General features: G+C 37.1%; 1 protein-coding gene across 1 annotated transcript in view; it reads left to right on the top strand.

Moving 5' to 3' along the window:
* Positions 1 to 237: 237 nt before the first annotated feature.
* ADGRV1 (adhesion G protein-coupled receptor V1) overlaps positions 238 to 23,306 on the top strand; it is a 635,274-nt gene continuing 612,205 nt past the window's right edge. The window contains exon 1 of the mRNA XM_037801795.1: positions 238 to 323. The gene's annotated coding sequence lies outside the window, so the exon portion shown is untranslated. The remainder of the gene's footprint in view (positions 324 to 23,306) is intronic.

The following is a 23,306-nucleotide window of genomic DNA, read 5'->3' on the forward strand; positions in this document are numbered from 1 at the left end:
CTCCCCGGGAATAAAATGGGAATTGTTTACACTGGAGTTGCCAGAGCTCCAGGACGGAGTGCCCCGCTGCCGAGGTGGGGGTTTTCTTTCGCCCAAGGAAACCACTAGCAAGCGCCCACCGCGCAACTGGGATGCGCGCGAGCAGCTGCAAGGGGTGACGTCTTCCTGCTCCCGGGAGGGTCAGCTTCGGCGCCTTGCTGCTGGAAGAGTCCATTAGGGATGGCCAAGGCAGGGTGTTGACGACGCCGGGATCCAGACCTGGCTGCCCGCTGAGCGGAGGAGGGAGCGCTGCCATGGGCGGCCACCCCCGCTCCGCTGGTCAGGTGAGCGCAGCCCCGGGAACCACCAGCCCTATTGGAGCTGGAGAACATCGTCGGGGAGGAAGGGGTGGGAGGGAGACGGGGTGGAGGATGGTTCTCCCCTTCTTGGCCGAATAGCGGGAGAAAGAGAATCAGCCCTCAGCCCGGGTGAGGCGTGGAAACTGGAGCGAGAAGCAGATCAAACTTGTGCGAAGAGAGGACCGGCGGGGACTGCAGGGCGCGCGCGGATGTCGGTGTTCCCGGGGCTAGGTATGCTATGGGTGGGGGATGGTGCTGTGAGCATCCCGATGCCCCAGAAAGCGTCCGCAGCATCCGCGGCGGTGCCGGGTTGCAGCCCCCGCACCTGCTGCTGCTGAGGAGAGCGAGGGCGGCGCAGCGGGCGCGGCGGCTGAGGGCGGAGCGGTCGGCGCTGCCCCCGTCCGCCCTGCCCACCGCTGCCGTTTTGCTCTAAGCGTTGCATTCCTTCCCACCCGCCGCTTCCTAAAGCTGCCTGATCTCACAGAAGGTGAGAAGTGAGTCAGCAGACTGTAAAGTTTCATTTCTTCTCTTTCTGTCTGTTTGAAATCCGAACCCTGACTTTAATTTTACAAAGTCTAGTTGGTAAATAACTGACCGAGAACGTCGCGCCATAGATAATACTAAAAATGGATTGAGCTGAGAGAAACTTAAGGGAGAATAGCAGCTTGGTTGCAGAACTTCCAGTGAACCCTATAGATTTCAAAGAGTTTGGAATAAGCTTGGAGTTGTGGAATAATTAATTTTTTAAAAACCTCACAAATTTTGAATGCCTTAAACTATCTTATGACTTTTCTTAAAGCTAAAACTAAGAAAAAAGGCAATGTTCATCAAAGAAAAATCGATTTTAAAGTGCAATATTAACTTTTTGTATGCAACTTTTGTCTTTAAACAACTTTTCACGTTTCATGAATTCATACCCTTTAAAAATGTGTGTGTTTATAGAGTGAGCTGCATACTCTTTTAAAAATTATTACTATAAAATCTCAAGGGTACATCATTATTGAGGTTTAGGATAAAGCTCAAAAATGTATTTTAACTAATACAGCATAATTTGAAAATTCGTGCTTAATTTATTATTACTTTAAATTACTAAAGTGTCTTTTTTCTCCCCTCTGTGTGTCTTTTATCAAAAGAACTAGATCAAAGAACAACAAAGGATTTAGAGAAGAGGAAAGAATGTTAGAATCAGGAACACTGGCAATTTATTTTTGGCTAACTTTCTAGCTAAGTGGCAAAAAATGTAGGCTTTAGGAAGATGCCAAATACAGCCTGAACTCTGTTATAATAAAATATATTAAATATATGTTATTTGATATAAAATCCTGTCTCTGCCATTTTACAGTGAGTTTCACTGTACATTCATTCATGTTTTGAAGCCTTATTTACTCATTTATAAAATAAATGAGTTTATTCATTTGTTAAATAAAGGGATTGGACTAGTTAAGACTTATTTCAACTAAAAGTTATACATCTCAAGATTATAACTTTTTAAAAGAAGTAACACAAATGTAAATACTAAAGAAGAGGTATGACGGAATCCTATCTCCATGTTCTTAGTTCCGTGATGAATGACAATAGTAGTGACTACTTATTGAATACATACTCTAGTTCATGAATTCTGAAAAGCCCTTTGAGTAAATTATCTTCTTTAATGCTCACAGCACCACCATATATTAAACAGTATTATTCTGATTTACAGATAATGACATAGAGGAAAGTTTAAGCTTCTTGTTCCAAGTTCCCTAGTTAGTAGGAGTTGAATCAAGAACTTTTTTCCGAGTGCTCATAGCACCTACACAATACCGAATGAAATGATTAAAAGCTGAAACTGCCTGCAAACTGGAGTAATCTTAGACTACCATGTCAGTCCATAATGGGTGAAGGTAAATTATGAATCTGGATACCATCAGATAGAGAAATGATGTATCAATTCACATTTATGATATTTTAATTACAACAATTATAGTTTTTATACTGTACATATACTTAGCAAATATTAAATACCTATTGTATTCATTGTTGGAAAATGATAATATGAGATATTGTTGAAACACAAATGCTTTTATAGTAATTAAAATAAATATTAGAAATGATGTGGGAGAACAGAAGCTAGTATTAGGCAGAGATCCTTCTACTTGGAGTTTCTTGTGCCCATGTTTAAGAGAATGATGCTACACCCAAAGAAATAGGGTGCTCACAACAGAATTAGTTGCAACTAAACTTTTTTGTTCTGATTTCCATGATGAATGATAAAAGTATGCTACATTTATTGAATGCCCACTATATACCAGGAATTGTACTAAATTCTTTAAATGGAATATTTTTGTATTTAATTATGAATTGAATAGTATTATTCTGATTTGTAGATGAAGAAATGAGGCAGAAAGCTCTGTACCCTGGAAGGACCCACACACAAAAAAATACTTTTTGCTTTACATTTGGTTGTTCAGAGATGTAGGATGTGGACACAACATGAAATCCTGAAGCATTGAGAGGAGACTGGGAACTGATCAAGACTAACCCTTTTATTTTATATTTGGGGAAACTGAGACTAAAAAAGTTAAGAGAACTGATTAACTTCACGTATTCTATTTTCCCAATTATGACTTTAGTCACCTCTATATACCTATAAATTATATGAGAAGCAGCTTAACAGGCTAATTTGGCAATTAAATGTTTGATTTTTTGCCATTCAACCACATGCCACCTCATCGCCTTATATTCTTACCCTCATGTTTTGGAAATTTCAAGGTTGCGTTTTCTTTCCCCAGTTGGAATACAGAGTTCCAGTAACTATATTATATACTCTGTAGTGTCTCGAGGGCTTAGCAAGGTGGTTTTAATATATTGAATAAATGACTTTCTTACCAATTTACCTGTGACAGTCATTATTTTATTTGCCAAGTCTGAAATCTGCACAGTGGAAGCACTGTGCCGTCAACATTTTTACCTCACACAGAAAGTAACTAGATGATTTATGGATACTTAGAAAGAGTGTTGTGCTTCTTAGATAGTGATTGCTTAATTTGATTACAAAATGTAGTGTGTTACCATGGAGAGATTTGGATGAATATATCCTTATTTGTGGGAAAATTCAAGCAGCTAACACATAGTTGAGTCTCTGTTTTTCTTTCTTTCCCTCTTTCCTTCTTTCTTTGACTTGGGAATACTTTTTTTTCTGACTAGAAAGATAGTACAAAATCATATAGGAAATTCCAAAAGTATAAAAATAAGGAAAAATCACCAGAAACCCCACTGTCAAGGGTTTTGGTGACTATCCAGCCAGAGAGATGTCTTTCTTCCCTTAACTCCTGCAGAATCTGGATGAGAATGGAATTATTTATTGAAACCATTGATAGTTTACAACTCTGTTTAGTCTTTGTATACTATTACAAACTTTATGTAAATAATTTTTTTGAGAAATGAACATAAACATAATACTAATAAACTGGGTTCTTTCTACTTTATGCAGAATGAAGTAGTCTAGAAGTTAGTTCACCAACATGCATGCCTATTTTTCTCCCTCCACAGGGCAGGATTAGGAGGACAGGTGGCATCTTTGTATGTATGGAGGGTTCCCCAATATGCCAGGATGTCAGGCCACACAAGATCCTCAGCATCCCAGCTCTGTTGCCTTGATAGAGGTGTGGCAGAGGAGAAGGGAGGAATTGGGACACAGGAGGCTGTGGCAACACAAAGGCTGTGTTTTCTGATTCCACTGTGACACACTATACACTTCAAAATGTACCAGACCAAGGCCCTCCCCCAGCTGCTGGGCAGGTGGTTATGGGGCCCTTTTCTGGTGCAGTCAGGCGTAAGTCTGACTGTACCTCAAAATGAGGGCAGGATGCTGATAGGCATTTTTCATTCATTCACTCTGAATTCTGAAAACCCAAAATGGATCTTCATTCATCTGAAGGGGAAAACTGGCTGTGGGAATAATTGTCCTCCCATAAATGAGTTTTGAACTAATACTCATAAAATTATTAGGTATAAAGGGAGGCCTGGGATCTCTTTGAGAGAGGCACTGATAGTTCTCCACTCTTGTGTGGTTGCATGTGAGTACATTAAAAATATTCATGTTTTAAAGATACATTATTTGATTATTTTACTTGAATAAATTGATTTGGTATTCAAAACTCCTTTTCTCTAGGCACTTTTCCTCAATTTGTACTTTATTTCTGAGCATCAAGTTCTTTCATGCTTTAGTTTATTAGGGGCTTAACATGGCTCTAATCCAACCATCTGTTTGTTTCTTGGCACATCAGCACATCAGAGGTGCTGGTAGGGGTGAAATAAATTTCCCACATTTTAAAGGTTAGGGAAAGAGCTACCTTTATGAATAGACTGCAGATGATTCTCAGCAAGACAATGGTGCAGAAGTGGAGTAAAAATGCATTTCATTCTCTGAAGCACAAGGTCCCCTGTCTTTCTTTAGTTTTGCTGAAAGGCAATTAGCATTTCAACTAGCCAATTTAGTTACATGCAACGAAGTACTTGGGTTTATAATTTGCTGCTCTGGGTCTGAGGCTGTTGAGTGCTGGCTTGTATGTAATCCTCTCCAAGTAGCCTTCTCCAGCATAGTTATTGTTGCTGATCTTAAATAACTAATCAATAGAGAGTTTTCCTTGCCTGTAACTGTAGGGTGCCATAGGGCAAGGAAAATGAAATGCCAAGCTTATAAAGGGAGGATTGTAATCATTAAATAGTCATTATTGAAATGTGATGCGGGTTGAAAACTGGAATAGCTTTAAATAAAATGCACCTCCAAAAAAGGCATCGTATAGCTCTGTTAATAGTTTATTTCTGCACAATAAACAGAAGGCATATATACTGGAATAAAAATTTACAAAACAGAAGCAATTCTTAATTATTTATATTGACTTTGCTTTCTTTCTGCAAGAAAGAATTCTGTGGGGAATATGTGTAAAAGAGAAACAACTTCTTTTATTAAATGTTTATAGCAAATGAACAAGTGTTCTGAGGCATATTGCAGAAATAATTTAAGGTTTTGTATTTGTGCACAATTTAAAATAATAGTTTGTTAGCTTCTGATAATTAGGTGATATTAATATTCTTCATAGCATATACTCATATTCCTCTCTAGTAACCAGTGCATGTTATGATCATCCTTTTGTTAGGATAATTGGAATGATATTATCCTTTAATCTATGTCATGGGGCAGTACAGTAATTCAATTTAGCTCATGTTTAAAGCAGCACTGTTTTGTAGAGTTGTACTTACGTAATTATTGGAAATAGAATAATATATTCTCATTTTTCAAATGTATAACTGAAAGAAGGCATAATAGAGACATGTGTTTTAGATACAAGCCTTGCAGATGATCAATATAATTTTAAAAACAGATATGAAAGAATTGCATTGTATTCTATATTTTGAATCCATGATTATACAGAGAAAGCCCTATCGGCAGTTACAATTAGTTATTAGTATATTAATGAAGTAAGTTGAACAGTGTTGATGAACAGGAATGAAACTAAGTCATCCGGCAGACTAGTCAGCTAAGGATGGAAAATGTTTTAGGAAAGGTGGGACTTGATCTGGACTTTGAAGAAGGATGAAGAAGGAAAAGTGGGGAGAGGGAGAGAGAACGTGAAGTAGCTTGGATCAAAGGTACAGAAGTGAGAATGATTCAGGTGTCTTATCCCACATATTTAACCTCAGCTTGACACACACATATTACATCAACTTGACTGGATCAGTTCAAGGAAGAAATAAAGATATGTAGAAGTGCAGGGAGGGTTGGATATATATATATATATATATATATATATATATATATATATATATATTTTAAATGCAATTCACATTTTTTGAGATGTAATTCACAAAAATTTACATCTTTAAAAGTACACATTTATATGGTTTTTAGTATATTTACAAAACCATGCAAATATCTCCACTATCATCAACTCAAATAGAAACCCTGTACTCATTAGCTTTCATGTCCCATCCCTTTCTCTCCATCCCGAACCCCAACCTAGATTCTAGTGTCACAGTTTCCTAGGGCTGCCGTAACAAAACACAACAAACTGAGTGAATTAAAACAACAGGAATTTATTCTATTACAGTTCTTCAGGCTGGAAGTCTGAAATCAAGGTGTTGACAAGGCCATGCTTCCTCTGAGCTTCTAGGGAAGAATCAGTTCCATGGCTCCTTCCTAGATTCTGGTGGTTTTCATCAGTTCTTGACATTCGCTGGTTTGTAGCCACTCCAATTTCTGCCTCTGTCTTCACATAGCCAAAGTCCTTCCTGTGTGTGTCTGTGTCTTCACCTGGCATTCTGTCTGTGGTTCTATGTCCAAGTTTCCCTTTTCTTATAAGGACACAAGTTATATAGGATTTAGAGCCCACACTAATCCTGTGTGACCTTATCTTAACTTGATTATATCTGCGAAAATCCCTATTTCCAAACAAGGTCATATCGACAAGTACCACAGGTTAACATTTGAATTTTTAATTTTTGTGGGACACAATTCAACCCCAAAAACCTGGAAACCACTTATCTACTTTCTATCTTTATAGAATTGCCTATTCTGGACATTTCAGATGAATAGACATACAATATGTGGCCTTTTTTATGTGACTTGTTTTGCTTTTCATAATGTTTTCAAAGTTCATCCATATTGTAGCGTTCATCAATACTTCATTCCCTTTTATGGTTCAATAACATTCCATTGTATGGATATTCCATTTTGTTTACCCATTCATCAATTGATGGCCATTGGGTTATTTTTGCCTTTTTGGCTATAATGAATAATGCTGCTATGAACATTTGTAAACAAATATTTTCATGAGCATAGGTTTTTAGTTATTTTGCATGTAAACTTAGGAGTGGAATTGCTATGTCATATGGTAACTCTATGTTTTATTTTTTGAAGACTTGCCAAACTATTTTCAAAAGTGGCTGCACCATTTTACATTCCCACCAGCAATATATAAGGGTTCCAATTTTTCCACATTCTTGCCAACATTTGTTATTTTCCTCAATTTTGATTTTAGCCAACCTAGTGGGAGTTAAGCAATATTTCATTGTGGTTTTGAAATACATTTCCCTAATGGCTAATGATGTTGAGCATCTTTTCATGCACTTATTGGCCATTTGTTTGTCTTCCTGGGAGAAATGGCTATTCAAATTCTTTGTTCTTTCATTGAGTTCTTTTTTGTTGAGTTGAAGCGTTCTTATATATTCTGGATACTAGTGCCTTATTAGATATATGATTTCCAAATATTTTCTCCCATCTGCCTCTAACTGTTGAGACATCTAGACCCCTTCTCCAGGCTGCCTTTCTTGAGCCTGGCCCTCCCAACTCCAAGGTCAAAAGCAGTCTGGTTAAAATGCAGATTGTGGCTCCAACTTTAGCTTTCCTGACGTAGCCCTTGCCTCATTCTCACTCTGGTGTATTCTCTTCTATCCCAACACCCATTCCTGGGCACCCACGGAAACAGCAGATGATCTCAGTCCACAAAGCTTGTTGTTGATTAGTAGCTTTTCTGAAGCAATTCTATTAAGTTTATATTCTTTGACATGTGTGGTCACTAAAGTCTCCTCTTGGTTAGTTTAGTGATCAGCTAATGATTGGATAGACAATTCTTTAAATTCTTGCAACCAGTAGGTCTCTCAGTCTTTTTCTGGGGAGCTCTGTGTGTTGGAGCATGCCTTCAACACTCAGCCATGCAGTTTAAAACTCTGTCCTAGCCTTCACTGTCTTTTTGCACAGATTTTTAAGGTCATCCAGAGGTGATAGCTCAGGACTGTCTCAGTTTTCACAGACCTATGCATATTTACAGCCCCACGCATGTGCTCACCTTCTTGATTCCCAGGCATGTGTCAGACCTTTTCAAAGTCTTTAAGGACATCTCATTCCTCAGGTTTTTCTTTTAAGCTTTTGGTTAGCCCATTTTTTTTGGTCCTGTTATCTTCCACCTCTGGCTGCTGCTAAGTCAAATAATTTCCTCTAAATATTTTTGACAAACTCTCATTGGGAAAAGACTTTTGACCCTCAAAAATCAGGACCAATAAAGAAACTCTTGTGTATGGGGTCTTCCAGGGAATGAATAGACAGTTCAGATAGTGACATTTCTCCAAAAATGGGCTTTGAAGGATTTCCAACCCCATTCCGTCTTCCCTAGTGACTGTCAGGCTATTGGCTTTTAAGACTGCTGTGAAATTTAGAAAGGAAGGATGGCATTAGGGTAAGTTAAAAAGACAAAAATCATTTGTTATTACCAACATTCATTCATTTTTCTTGAATAAATGGTCACCAGATTTCTGCAAGCTTTGGTTAATTTCCATGTTCTGAAAAAATGATTCTGACAATTTTTTTTCAGGGTTCCCATTGCTTTTATGGAGAAAGGATTTTCAGAAGTCAGTAGCCTGTTATTTTTACTGACTTCCCCTTTGATTGGATTTTCAGAGTAAGGATCAAGTTTTCTTTCTTTTTTTATTGTTTTGATAGCTATTAGGGCATCTCAGTCAATTTTTGAACAATTTTTGAACTGTTGACTTAAAAACAGTTTCATTTGTGATTGATCTGATAGTAGTATAAAGAAGGTTGATTGGAATTGGCAGAAGAGGGCGATTAATGAAGGCAAACCAGGAGACTATGACAATATCATGGATGTAAGGTGATAAGGTCTTGTTTTGGGAAGACATAATGTAAAATGAGGCATAACTGAGACATTTTAAAGAGGAGGTCAGCAGTATTTAGTGAGCTTCTGCCTGAATTCTGTGTTTAAGCAAGCTTGGTATTTGAAGATACCTTGGTAAAATGAAGGTAAGTTCTTCTGAGAACATATTCTCTCTCCAGTCATCCATTCATTCACCAAATATATATTGGCTACTGTGTTTGTTGGCACCTTGGGTGAATAATTTGCAAAGTAAAAAAATACTTCAGCCTAGATTAGATGGGAGTTTAAGTGCAAAAGGGCAGAGAAGGATGAGTCCTCAAAGAAAAGGAAATTCATGGACAATAGAATGGCGGTTTTACTGTTGTATGACAAATTCAGAGGAGCCAGGATTGCTATATGTTGGAAGCAGTGGAAGACAAAACACTCATAGGAAACTTATACTGTGCTCTGTACTGTGTTGGGTGCTTTGTATGTGTTTGTTCATTTGTTCCTTCCAAACCTCCTGTAAGGTATTTCCTCTTGTCTTCATTTTGCCATCTTACAGAGGGGAACATTATGTCTTAGAGATATTAAATCATTTTTCAAAGTCACGCAGTTAGTAGAGTGCAACGTTTGAGAGAGCAGTCTCAGAAATATTGGGAGTAGAATTCAAATTGACAATGATTGACTCTCAATCTATAGGTGGGATTATCAACTTGTTTAATTTTCCCTCCTGCTTTTTTTTTTTTTAATTTGGGATATGTGCCGATTTGGATATATTATGTTCCCCCAAAAGCCATATTCTTTAATGCAGTCTAGTGGGGGCAGATTTATTAATCTTTTTGATTAGGGTGTGAGCTCTTGATTAAGTTTATCCATGGAGATGTGATTTACTCAACTGTGGGTAATACCTTTGATTAGATTATTTCCATGGAGGTGTTACCCCACCCATTCAGTGTGGGTCTTAATTAAATCACTGGAGTCCAGTGAGAGCTCAGACCGAAGGAGCTCAGTGCTGCAGCCAAGAGAGACATTTTGGAGATGGCTGTTGAAAGCAGACATTTGCTAGCCCAGAGTTTGCCTGGGAGAAACTAAAAGGACACCCCCAGATGCTTAGAGAGAAATGTCCTGGGAGAAAGCTATTTTGAAACCAGAACCCCAGAGCAGACACCAATCATGTGCCTTCCCAGCTGACAGAGGTTTTCCGGACGCCATTGGCCGTTCTTCAGTGAAGGTATTCTATCTGTGATGCCTTAGTTTGGACACCTTAATGGCTTTAGGACTGTAACTTTGTAACCAAATAACCTTCCTTTATAAAAGCCAATCCATTTCTGGTATTTTGCATAATGGCAGCATTAGCAAACCGGAACAGAATACTTGCCAACATTTACAAATATTGAGATTTCACATCAAAATCCATATTCTCAGATTTTCTTGAAGAATTGGAGAATCAAGTATAGTAGTACTGGATCAACAGTCCCACAAGCCAACAATCAGCCTGAGTTAAGGTGTTGGGAACTGAATGCTCTAGGTTACAACAGTTCTCACCTATCCCAGTTGTCTTACACCAAGCCCGACTCACCCATTCATATTACTTGCCTGTTCATGAAGTCTTTTGAGTTTGAGCCATTTTATAGAGGAAGTAAAGGCAGTGAGTTTTGACTATCCTTTCTAGAAGTTTTTCAATGAGGAAAGGAAAGATGAGACAGTGATTTGTTGGATTCTATGATCAAGGTATTTTAGGTTGGTGCAGAGATATGAGAACTAAGAATAGGTGCTGAAAATAAGAATTTAATAAATAGAAAGATGGCAAATGCATAACTGATAGGAAAACAACCTGAAGAAACTAGAAGGATTATTATTGAGAACATAAGAGTGTGTATTTTGTGAATAGCCTTCAGAAAGGAGAGAGTCCTTTGAATCTGAGAGAGGAGAAAAGAAAGTAACTGGTAGAAAGTAGAAGAAAGGGCTGGATTGGAAGGGTGATGCAGCAGAGAATCTATCCCTACTCCTCTTCTTAAAGAATGAGGAGGGTGAATGAAACAGCAAGGATGCATACAGAAGGCCTTGGTCCCTTCTATACACTGTTAGCTCTAGAGTTTAGTAATAGGGAAATGCAAGAAGTGTTTTTTGAAGGTTTATCACTCAGAACTTCCCTTGCATAGAACTCTGTCAATTAACTAAGAAATGTAAAGCCAACCAATTGTGAGAAAACAAAACGAAGTAACACTTTTCATTATAGGGCTTCTCCCTCAGCAGTGTGGTTAGGTTTTTATAAGAAGGAAAGTATGGGAGTGACAGGCATAGTGATTGACCTATCCAGGATATGCTAAAATCAGAAATGTGATGGGATATTATCTGATGCTGCTAAACCCAATTCCCTTAGGTCTTCTGTCTTTTTGATAGGGCCTCATATAAATGGTATTGGTTAAACCACCAAAATGAGAAATATTTATTTTTTCTTCCAAGTCAAATTACTAATGTTTTAAAAAGTTATTTTGCTAATGAGGACAAGTCAATAACTCACTTGATTGGGAACTGGACAAAATAAGCCCAATTCACTAATGTATAGTTTGTCAGATATTATTAATTCTGGTGTTTAGGTATCTGTGTCATGTGTGCATATTTGTGGGTACATTTGTGTATTTGTTTTTCTGAAATCTTAATTGAGTTCCTGAAGGGTCTTATGTATTTTATAAAATAGATTGACATTTGAACCAATTTGTCTAATTATGGTGGAGGCAAAATATTTCAAGGTTTTTTTGAAAAAACCTAAAAAATATATTTGCATAGGGTCTTATGATTTGCAATATATGTGTCACATAAATTGATTTTTGTAATCCTAATAGCCAAGTAACTACAAGTTGTTAACTGTCTTTATAGATGAGGAAATAAGATTCATAGAAGTCTGGTGGTGTGCCCAGAAGGACACAATTAATTAAAAACAACAACAACAACAACAACAACAAAACAAATCCAGGTCTTCAATTCAGTGTCCAATAATTGACCACTCAATAATCATAATCATAAGCAAAAGGAAGTATTTTGTGAGTATTAATATTTTGGTGTCTCACAAAACATTTCTATTAACTTTAAAATGAATTCATTTCTTATCCTAAATCTCCTAATAAAAATAAATTTCTAGCTGCCAGTTAAAAAATTTTATGAGAGACCTTTTCATCAGGTAACATTACATTGACAACCTCACTATAATAAAACTATTTCCAAACATCAGCCAGGAGTTCACTGCTTTTGAAAATTTATTCCCCAAACTATAATTAATTGAAAATAATCTTTGAATATCTGTTTAAAGGAATTTGACTGTTGTGTGGCACTTTTGCATAGTATTTAAGTACCTTTCTTTAAGAAAGTCAGGAAACTTTGGAAATTGTTCTTCCTCTTCAGTAACTAGAATTAGATTGCCCTGTCTCTATAAGTTAGTAGTATATTTACTAACTTTGGGTCTACTAACTTTGGAGAAATGTGATTGATAGAATTTAAAAAGTTGTTTTATCTTGCAGGGCATTTTACTTCATCCACTTTTTATTTCTCCTTATGTTCCTGAGTTTTATTATATTGGAGGTTGGACATTAATTGTTTATTAAAGCATTCCACCAGGGGCTTATAAATTTGAGATGGTGGGTTCTACTTTCACATTTTATTATTGGTTACTAATCTCAATTTTTTTTCAAATTTTGTAATGATTTTTTAAATTAAATTCAGTTTTATTGAGATATATTCACATAGGACCATACAGTCATCCATGGTGTATTATGAACTGTTCATAGTACCATCATATAGTTATGCATTCATCACCCCAATCAATTTTTTAACATTTTCCTTACACCAGAAAGAATAAGATTACGAATAAAAAATAAAAGTATAAAAAGAACACCCAAATCATCCCCCCCATCCCACCCTATTTTTCATTTAGATTTTGTCCCCATTTTTCTACTCATGCATCCATACACTGGATAAAAGGAGTGTGATCCACAAGGTTTTCCCAATCATGCTGTCATCCATTGTAAACAGCATAGTTATACAATCGTCTTCAAGAGTCAAGGCTACTGGGTTGGAGTTTGGTAGTTTCAGGTATTTACTTTAGCTATTTCAATACATTAAAATCTAAAAAGGGTTGTCTTTATAGTGCATAAAAATGTCCACCAGAGTGACCTCTTGACTCCCTGTGAAATCTCTCAGCCACTGAAACTTTATTTTGTTTCATTTTGCATCCCCTTTTTGGTCAAGAAGATGTTCTCAATCCCATGATGTGGGATCCAGATTCATTCCCGGGAGTCACATCCTGCATTGCGAGGGAGATTTACACCCCTGGGAGTCAGGTCCCACGTAGGGGGGAGGGCAGTGAGTTCAACTGCTGAGGTGGCTTAGCTAGAGAGAGAGGGCCACATCTGAGCAACAAAGAGGTACTCAGGGGGAGCCTCTTAGGCACAATTATAGGCAGGTTTAGCCTCTCCCTGCAGCAACAAGCTTCATAGGGGCCAGCCCCGAGACAGAGGGCTCAGCAAATCAAGCTGTCAGTCCCCAGTGTTTGTGAGAACATCAGCAACAATCCAGGTGAGTAAGTCAACACTAGCATTTTCCCCCAGCTCTTCAGGGGGGCCCTGCATATATATTTTTATTCTCTGCCCAAATTACTTTGGGATATGTCACTTTTTCACTCTAACCTATACAAACCTACCATATCTCACTTCCTATTCAAAGTTCCATGTAACTATGGTGTTTGAACAAACTGACTTAGAAGTTATATTGTTTAGAAAATATAGATCCTGCACCAAATAAACATCTCTTCCCTTGGACTCACATGGAAGTTGAAGTTTTAAAACACAGTCAGTTTTGACCTTTATCCTTTAAGCCCCTTAAAATTTAATGGCTTAAGACTACAGGCACTTTATTTGCTCATGAATCTGCAATCTGTGTAGGGCTTGTGCGACACTTTGTCTCTGCTCCCCACTGGGTCCTCTGGGGCAGTTCATGTGGGGCTGGAGGATCATCTTCCAAGAAGTCTGTGTCAGTCAGCATTCTCCAGAGAAACAGAACCAGTAGAATCTATCATCTATGTATCCTTGAAATAAATTATATATATGAAGAGATATATTTCAAGGGATTGGCTTACCTGATTGTGAGGTTTGGCAATCTTGAAATGTGCAGGTTGGCAGACTGGAAACTCTCGGGCAGGAGCTGATGCTGTTGTCTTCTTTTTGGAAACCTCATTTTTGCTCTTAAAGCCTTTTGGCTGATTTGATGAAGCCCACCTAGATTATAAAGGATAATTTCCTAAGTTAACTAGTTTTAGATGTTAACCATGTCTATAAAATACCTTCAAAGAAACACCTAGATTAGTGTTTAATTGAATAACTGGACACTATAGCCTAGCCATGTTGGCACACAAAACTAGCCATTATAATGTCTTACTCCTAATGTCTTACTTTCTTAATGCTTGGGCCTGGAAACTAACGTAGTGTTCAGTTCTGCCGTTTTCTATTGGTTAAGTGGTCATAGAGGCTAGATTTAAGAAGACGGGAAATTTATCCCACGTCTCAGTGGAGAAGTGTCAAAAAATCCTGAGACCATGTTTTGAAACCAACACACTGCTGTTCTTAATAAAAATAATGACAAAAAAAGTTGCTATCATGACTGCTTTGCTGAGGTGTAGCAATTTGGAAGAGGTTGGGGTTTCTGAATTATTTAGAAAAGGGAAAAAACATTTTGATATCCTGATATCAATACATTCATGCATTTTTTAATTGCACTTTTCATCTTGGTCACCAAAAAAAGTATATATCAGATGTTAAAGTGGGTTGTGTGATTGGTTACCAAGATACATCATTTTAAAGAAGACAACAGAAAACCAATTACACAACTTTTAAATCCCCTCATTTAAACTGAGTATATAAAAAATTCAAAAGAGTGAAGTCTGAGAGGATTTTCTGAAGAGAATTATGCTGGGGGAACTGTGGAAGGGCTATGAGGATCCCCTTCCTATGTATCTGTCCTTACCTTAAGTGTGGTGAAAAGGGCTTCAACAAAACGTCTTGCCGAATTGATTTGTGGTTGAAACCAGAAGGAACAAGTTCTTGATTAACTTCTGAGAGAACTGTGACAGCAGAATGGTGGGATGTTTGTGGGGTAAACTGTACCATCTCCCACTGCAGGGCAAAGGGAAATGAGGGCAAAGGACTGTCTGTGAAACCTACTATAGGGGTCTTGCCCAAGAAGGCAGCCTGTCAGGGTAGGCGAGCCCAGCAGGAATGTGCTGTGGACATGCTGCCAGGGGCAGAAGCTGCAGGGGGATCTGAATCAGTTAGCTGAAGCATCTTGAGGTTAGCGATTGTTGGGGCCTAGCTGTGAAAACTCTGTGGAAATGAAAAAATGTCCATGAGGAGGACACAGCCAGGGACATGGAGATCAAAGCTGTGTCATGACGGTTTCCATCAAGTAAGAACCTTTCTAACTTCTTTATCTCTCCTCTCCTGCCCCTGACCTCATCCAGCCCCCACCTTGTTCTGGCTTTGATGAGAATAGGAAACCAGTTGGTCAGCTGAGGAAGAAGGAAAACTATAGATGGGCAAAGAGAAAAGAAGGACAGTAGCCCGTTCTCTAACTGCAACCCACCAACCTGCAGCAGTCCTTAGTTGGGTAGAAAGGTGTAGTGGTTTGGAGCTGTATATACCCCAGAAAAATGTGTTCTTAAACTTACTCTGTTTCTGTGGGTGTGAGCCCCTTGTAAGTAGGACCTTTTGATGAGGTTACTTCTGTTAAGGTGTGGCCAAACTCAATCAGCATGGGTCTTAATCTTATTACTGGAGTCCTTTATAAGCAGAAGGAAATTCAGATACTCAGAGGGAAAGCCATTGGAGGCAAGAAGCTGAAGGTCAGTGGAATCTGGAAGAGAAGGGAGTGGTCAGGAGAGGCTGCTAAGTACACTGCCCTGTGACAAAGGAGCCCAGGACCAAGGATCATGGACAGCCAGCCCCCAAATGCCAGTCTTTGGAAAGAAAGTGTTGCTTTGATGACACCTTAAGTTGAACTTTTTCCTACCCTCAAAACCTGAGCTAATAAATTCCCATTGTTTAAGTCATACATTTCATGGTATTTGCTTGAACAGCCAAGAAAACTAAAATGGAGTTGATGTTAAATTATGGTTAGAGCTTTGATTATTATGTGGGATTTGCCATAAAATTTTTTTTATTATGAAAGCTTTCAAACATACACGAAAGTAGAGAGAATAGTAAAATTAACCCCTTTCCACCCATAACCCGGAATCACAATTTATTAACATTTTATTATACTTGGTTCATGTATCTCTGCATATTACAGCATGCAGCCAGAAAATATATGGATATTTTCTTACGTAACCACAAAGTTATTATCATTTCTAAAAAAATTAACAATGAGTCCTTGGTATCATTCAATACCAATTCTATAGTGAAATTTCTTTGTCTCAAAAATGCCTTTTTTAATTGGTTTCTTCTAATTAGGATATAAATAAATTGTGGATATTCCTTTGAGAGCCTCCTAAGTCTCCTTGAATGTCATTTTCTCCATGTCCTTGATTTGTTATAGACACATGAAAATTTGTCCTGTAGAAATTCCTGTGTTCTGCATTTGTTTGTTTCCTTCCTTTAGGGTTACTTACTGTGTTTCTTTTCCCCCCATTTTTTTTACTGTACACTGGATGTTAGGTCTAAAGCCTTGATTAGATTCAAGTTCAGCTTTCTGGGCAAAAATGATATACAGGTGGTACTATGAACTTCATATTGCGCCACATCTGGAGGCATATCGTGTCTGGTTCTCTCACTTTAGCTAGGATTAATTAGTGGGTTCAAGTAGTGACAGCACAAACCCTTCATTGTCAAGTTGCCCATCAACTTTTTATCTACTTTTTTCATCCACTAATGATTGTTTCCTTAATTATTTTATTAGAGTTTGCAAACAGGTGATTTCCTAAATCTGTCACTCCTCCGTCATTAGCTGGAATTCTGTAAAGAAGAACTTTTTCCTTAACAACTAGGCTATTCGGTTACCCTGAAGAAGAGTTCACACAGGATAGGCAGGATAAATGTTTAATTATTCCACTTTTAATGTTAATTTCAGAGTAAGGAGTTGGTGCCCTAGTTATTTCCAGTGCTGACTGGTGAACTTTCTTTGTTCTTTTTTTTTAGTAACCTGTGAACACATATATTTTTACATTCAGTGTGTTTCAAACAATTGCAGTTATTATCCTTTTAGATGTTCAAAATTTCTAATGTTTGGCCAGTGGGGACCTTTTCATGTTCCTCTTGGGTCCTCTTGACATGATCCCATTAATCTTCGATAGCTTCCTTGCTGACACAAGATGTTTTGGTTTAGTTTGTATATTCCTGCCCCAGACCTGCAAATCAGTCATACTGTCAAAGAAGCTTTTAGTGGTGAATGGTGGCTAGAGACAAAAATCTGGGCACTAGTGATACCTATTGGTACTGAATTGTCATTACTTCTGATCCTTTTTAGTGGACAGAGCTAGGAAAAATGTATTTTTACAAAGGAAAAAAATTGTGAGTTGATACTGATATTTCCAATTTAAGTTTAACCTTATAGAGGCTTTATATAATTTCTTTGAATCTATTGCCATTTGTTTTTTCTCTTATATAATTGCTTATTTTTTGTTCTTTTCTCACCATATAATATATAGTTTCAATATATAATTTTATGATATATAAAATATGGCTTCTATATATTTATTATACAATATGAAAATTTAAATTCAACATCATAATACTGATATTACTACTAACAATAAAAATACTAACTTATAAATTTCTTTGTAGCTGTATTTGTCCTTAGAATTTATTCTACTAGGATGGATAGTCAAAATACTATGTTTTATAGCCACAAAAGTTATTCTTTTTTCTGTGATTATGTCACTGCTTGATATGCAGTTGCTTTGTTTTGGTTTGTTTGCCAATTTATTTGCTTATGTTTTCAAAAGGAACATTGGTGCCATAATTCAAAGGCTGGTAAAAATGGTTATCTCTAGGAGAGGGAAGGAATAGGATGGATGGAGCTGAGAATTCTCTGAATGTATCTTGTTATATAGGTTTGGCCTTAGATTTATGTAAATGTGTAATATATTCAAAAATTAAAAAAATCACCTACAGATGTCAAATAGCCTTTTGGATATATGAGTGTGGATTTAAGGAAGAAGTTTGGCTGGAGATGGATGTTTGGGAGATAGTATTTAAAGCCATGGGGTGAATGAGCTCACAGTGAGAATAAGTCTAGATGGGGAAGAGGTCTGGGGGCTGGAAATTGGGATACTTTATTATGTAGAGAAAGAAGTTAAGGACCCAGCAAAGCGTCTGAGGGGTGCCTCATGAGATAAAAGGGAAGTCAGAGGAGAACGGCTTGAGGAAACCATGTGAAGATAATGAGTCAAGAAGGAGGAAGTGACTATCTGTCCTTTAAGTCACTTTCTGTATTGTTATCTTCCTATGTATCCTAAACCAGAAGTGAATATTTAAAGAGTTATAGGAGGTAGCTGAAATTAGGAAAGTGGGAGGTATCTAGAGTGGGAGGGGATATACTCTAATAATGGGAAAGTGAGTCCAAGTTAGAAAAGAAATTCAAGTAAGCCAATGCCTGTAAAAACTTTACTCCTAACTTAAAGACCTTCTTATAAATTCAAAACTCTAAGTTGATTTTGCTCATCTTAAATGGAACTCTGGATTTAAAGGAGGATCAAATTGAAGTTTAAGTTGGAGGAATAAGAATAAACAAGAACAAAAGTCTTTCATTTAATGAAGTATAAAAAACAAAAAAAGACAAATGATACAGATTTTTTTAAGCCAATTGATTTGTTTAAATTTTGTGATTGAAGGAAGGGGCAATTACCATGACAGAAAGTGAGGGCAGAGTGGGTGGTATAACTTCAAGGTACTGGGTACCCTGGACACATTGAACAAAGACAAAGCAATGAAAGAAGCAAGTCTAAAGAAGTCATAACATTAGTAGAAAAAGACTCTCCCAGTATTTCAATTTAAGGCACCAGAGTTCCTAAGGCAAAGTCAAGAAATGAAAGATACAATACTTGGTGTAAAAGTGAATTCTATTAAACACTTCTTTTTCACAGGTGAATTTTCTTCAAAGTTAAGTTTTAGTTACAAAGAATTTCACAGAATGATGAAGGGTAGAAGCTAGGATTCTCCCCTCAAGAAATGTATTGCAACTGCAAGAGTAAAATGGAGGATGGAAGATGAGGAAGAAAATAGCTTGGGAAAAGTACAGCAGATGATGGGAGATTTGTTTTAATGTCTTGTTTTGATTAAATGATTGTTTTTGCCTGTTTGATTTATAAAAACAGTCTGTGCACTAAGCATATCTAGACATTTCCTGATTTGGTTATGTGTTGGGAATACATTCACATATACTTCCAATTACAAGGTTGTGAAACTGACCAAAAGCAGGGGGTTCTCTTACTGCTGTGCAGAACAGCCAATCTATGATACTACGGTTTCAAAGAGAGAGTTTATTGCTAAGCATGAAGCAGGAGATTGATTACCTATTGGCCTAAGAATGTCTCCCTAAACTGCAGTAACTCTGATAGTTCTATAGTATCAAAAGATGGGCAGGTTTTAGGATAATGAGCACAATGGCTTGAAATGACGAAGAAAATGGCAACCTTAATGTGATGATGCTTGTTAGTATTATAATGAGGTATAGGTCACTTATAGCTTAAAGTTAAAGCTAGCATGCCAGGTGGGCCAATTTTGGTTAGATCCAGCTTCGTCTGGGAAGATAGTTTAGGAATTGGGGTGGATTCATTCTAGCCTGACTCAAGGCCCTTCATTAATAAATATTAGAGGGTGTCTTCAGTGATCATGTAAAGTTGAAAAACTGAATAAAAGGGGTACAAGTGAGGGTCAATCACAAAGTTTTTACAATCAACAGGGGACAAGATAAAGGCTATACAGTCGTTATCAGAGATGAAGGCAGGTGGATTGCAGTTCAGAGATTTTAGATATTTCCTTTTGTCTTACATTCAGAAAGTAAAAAGGAATATCTATATAATGATTCAGTAATCATAATCATCCCCTAAATACTAACTTCTTGGTTACAAAAATGTGAGCATTGCAGTACATAGAACACACTTTGGAAAACACTGGTTGAAGTCTATGTGAGAGGGTAAGAGTGGGCATTGAGGGTCTTTTATAGAGACTAGGAAAAGCTGAGATTGTTCAGAGGGAATATTTAATTCTGATATCAAAGGGAAGGAGGGAGATGAGGTGGAAGCTTTAAGATGAAGCAAGGCTGAGGTTGGAGTGTTGTTTGTGGATAAGAGGAATGCATTTGAGGAGGCAAGAAGAGGAAGTGGGGAGTAAAGAATGAAGACGAAGACAGATAAAAGGAACAAGGTTCTAAAGAAACATAATGGGGTCAAACGCATAAATGGTTTAATATCCTTGGAGAGGAGTATGGATGTTTCATTTTTGGAGACAGGATGGAGACAGTTTATGGAGGTGGAGGAAAAGAATTTTGAGGGAAGGGAAATAAAATTGCTTCAGTGTTTGAACTATTCTAAAAGTTTAAGGGTGGACTATTTATATTGATGTATATTCTGATGGAGTGATTAAAGCAAAGAATAACCTTTCTGTTCTCTATGTAGAATGCACTAAGATTTGCAATTCATTTTCCTGTAACTGTTCATTCCTTGATGTGGAGGGTACAGTTGGGAAGTAAAAACTGATCTAAAGAGAATTTACCTTTTCTTTACTTAAATCTTACTAAAGATGGAATTCTGTTTTAATGTGCTGATTTTAGTTATGTTTCCTGCTGCATCCTTAGGCCTCAGACAATGCCTGGCACATAGTAGAGACTCAGTTAAGTATTTTTTGAATATTGTTGAATGACCAATGAATGTTAGATAGCCAAAGGCCATCAATAGTGTCCTTAGGCCATTCGCTAGCTTCCTGTAAGCTATTGTTAATCATTGCAGAGAGAGAGGAGTCCTATTGAAAATTTAACTTGTGTGCATGAACAAAAAACTAACCTCTTGAAAAGACTTGGCATTAAACTCTGTAGCTGGAGGGAGGCCTGCCGGCTGAAGGTAGCACTGAGAAGGTGGCATGTTCAGTGGAAGTCTGAAAGATCATGCTGTGATCTGTGCAAGGCCCTAAGGCTATAGCCTGAAGCAGCAGGCCCTATCAGGTGGAGGAGGACCAACTTTGGGCAGGACACCAGGTCTAGAGGCTGAGGGGCAGCTGGAGGACTGTGGTTTGGGAGACACCAAACCACATCCTGTGGGAATGCATTAGCCACTGGAACTCTTGGAGCATACAAATAGGAGAACTCCAAGAGGAAAACCTTGTGTCCTGCCAGCATGATGTATGGTGTTTCTGAGTAGGATTTCATTTAATTTGGAGAAATAATGGAGTGATGACACATTTGCATCATGAGTGTTTTGGATTAGTTCATTCTTATTACATTCTAAAGATGTCAAGGAATTAATAACTTTTGTTACGTAATGGCCATAAGAAAATTTCAATCCTATCTTCCCTGGTCATTCCATTGCCCCCCAGCATAGCACAGAAACAGGGTTTGGCCTGCATTTTTGTAACCAAGAAGTTAGCATTTAAGGGATGATTATGATTACTGAATCATTATATAGATATTCCTTTTTACTTTCTGAATCTAAGACACAAGGAAAAAAACACTGTCTATATTACCAACCAGGAAAAAAAAGGAGAAAAATTAATTTTGCAGTATGTGTAAATGGTGGATCATGAACATCAAAGGCCCCAAAAGTGGAAGATTGAAGTAAGAAGAGAAAAACTTAGGTGAATTAGTGTGAATGCTTTGAGAAAAGAACAGATACTTTTACAGAGCCAGTTCATGAAAGCCAGAAAGATTAGAGTTAATATATTATTGGGCATTTACTTCTCTGTAAAGATGAATTTAAATCAAATCTAATAAATACTTTATTTAAAATTAAAAATAAATCAGAAGATGTTGCAAAATGTTTCCATAGCTCAGACACACCTCAGTTATCTTGTATTTATAAACTAGACTTTCCCTGAACTGAAAAAATTTTTAGGGTTTGACCTAGACTCTTTTTGTGTTCTGTTAGTTATTAATATTTTTATCAGTAAAAAATCAATCTGAAATGCGTTTACCCCAGAGTTAGTGCCATTCCAGAGGGTGCTTAACAACTTTTAATGGATTCAATTCAGTGAAGAGTATTTTAACATTTGGGAGATTTTTGATCTCAGCATTAGAGACACTTTTGTAATCTTATCTAGTATTACAGAGATTCAATAAAAAGTAGATCTTAGACTTTATCTGATATTTTAAATTTATAAACCATTCTGTGTAATTGAATAGCCAAAGAAGCCCCATTTGCAATGATTTTTTTTTCCTTGGAGATACAATATCAACAAAACAACATTGCATACTGAGATGACATCAGTCTATTTCTCACAAGTTCATTGTGTGTGAGACAGATGGAGAAGTAACTAATATTGTAAGGTTATTGGTTTCATACTTTCCAGGAGAGACAGATTTGTAATCCAAGCTTAGGTTTTACAAATTTCAAAGTTGTGGAGAGTTGTGAAGCATTGTAGGGATTTGGGGGATAGTAGAGTGTGTTCAGATATTTTGGTTTCAAATCAAGGCTCTTATTTTATCATTAGAATTTGTACATTTCTCAAGTATCTGTGGAAAATTAAAAAATTGTTAATTGAAGAGATTATTTTAAGTTAGGAAAATGGTTCCTGGCAGTGATCATAGACAACAAGGTACATAAATACATTACAAATGGGAGAAAGATGTTACTTAGCTGGACAATAAAGTGATCTTCAAGCACTTCTAATTAATATGAACATCACATACTGAGCCAGCGTGGCCACTTAAAGGAAACTGCTTTATCTTAATAAAATGCCGGCAAGACCAAAGAACAAATGGTTTATTTTTCATATGATTGTTAAGCTCACACAATTGTTTTGTGTCTAAGTTAATAAATGAAAGTAATCACCAGAAAACTTTTTTTGTGAACAAAATTAAATAGAAGCATACTTTTTATCAAAACAAAAATAGAAATCAATATAACTTTAGAAATAATTCCCTTCCATTTAGAAATGAAGAAAAACCCAATTCTTCTAAATACTCCTTGTGTTAACTAGGAACCATCTGCAGCAACAAACTTTTTAGAATGTAAAACAGCAAGAACAAAGCTTATTTGAACCTGTGAGATATAGCCAAAGCCATACTCAGAGAAAGCAATAGCTTTAGAGGATGAGGAATAAAGAATAGGAAGTTGGTTTTTAATTTATGAGTCTTAAAAAAT

This window comes from Choloepus didactylus, chromosome 13, assembly GCF_015220235.1.
Source record: "Choloepus didactylus isolate mChoDid1 chromosome 13, mChoDid1.pri, whole genome shotgun sequence".
NCBI classification, from domain to species: domain Eukaryota; kingdom Metazoa; phylum Chordata; class Mammalia; order Pilosa; family Megalonychidae; genus Choloepus; species Choloepus didactylus.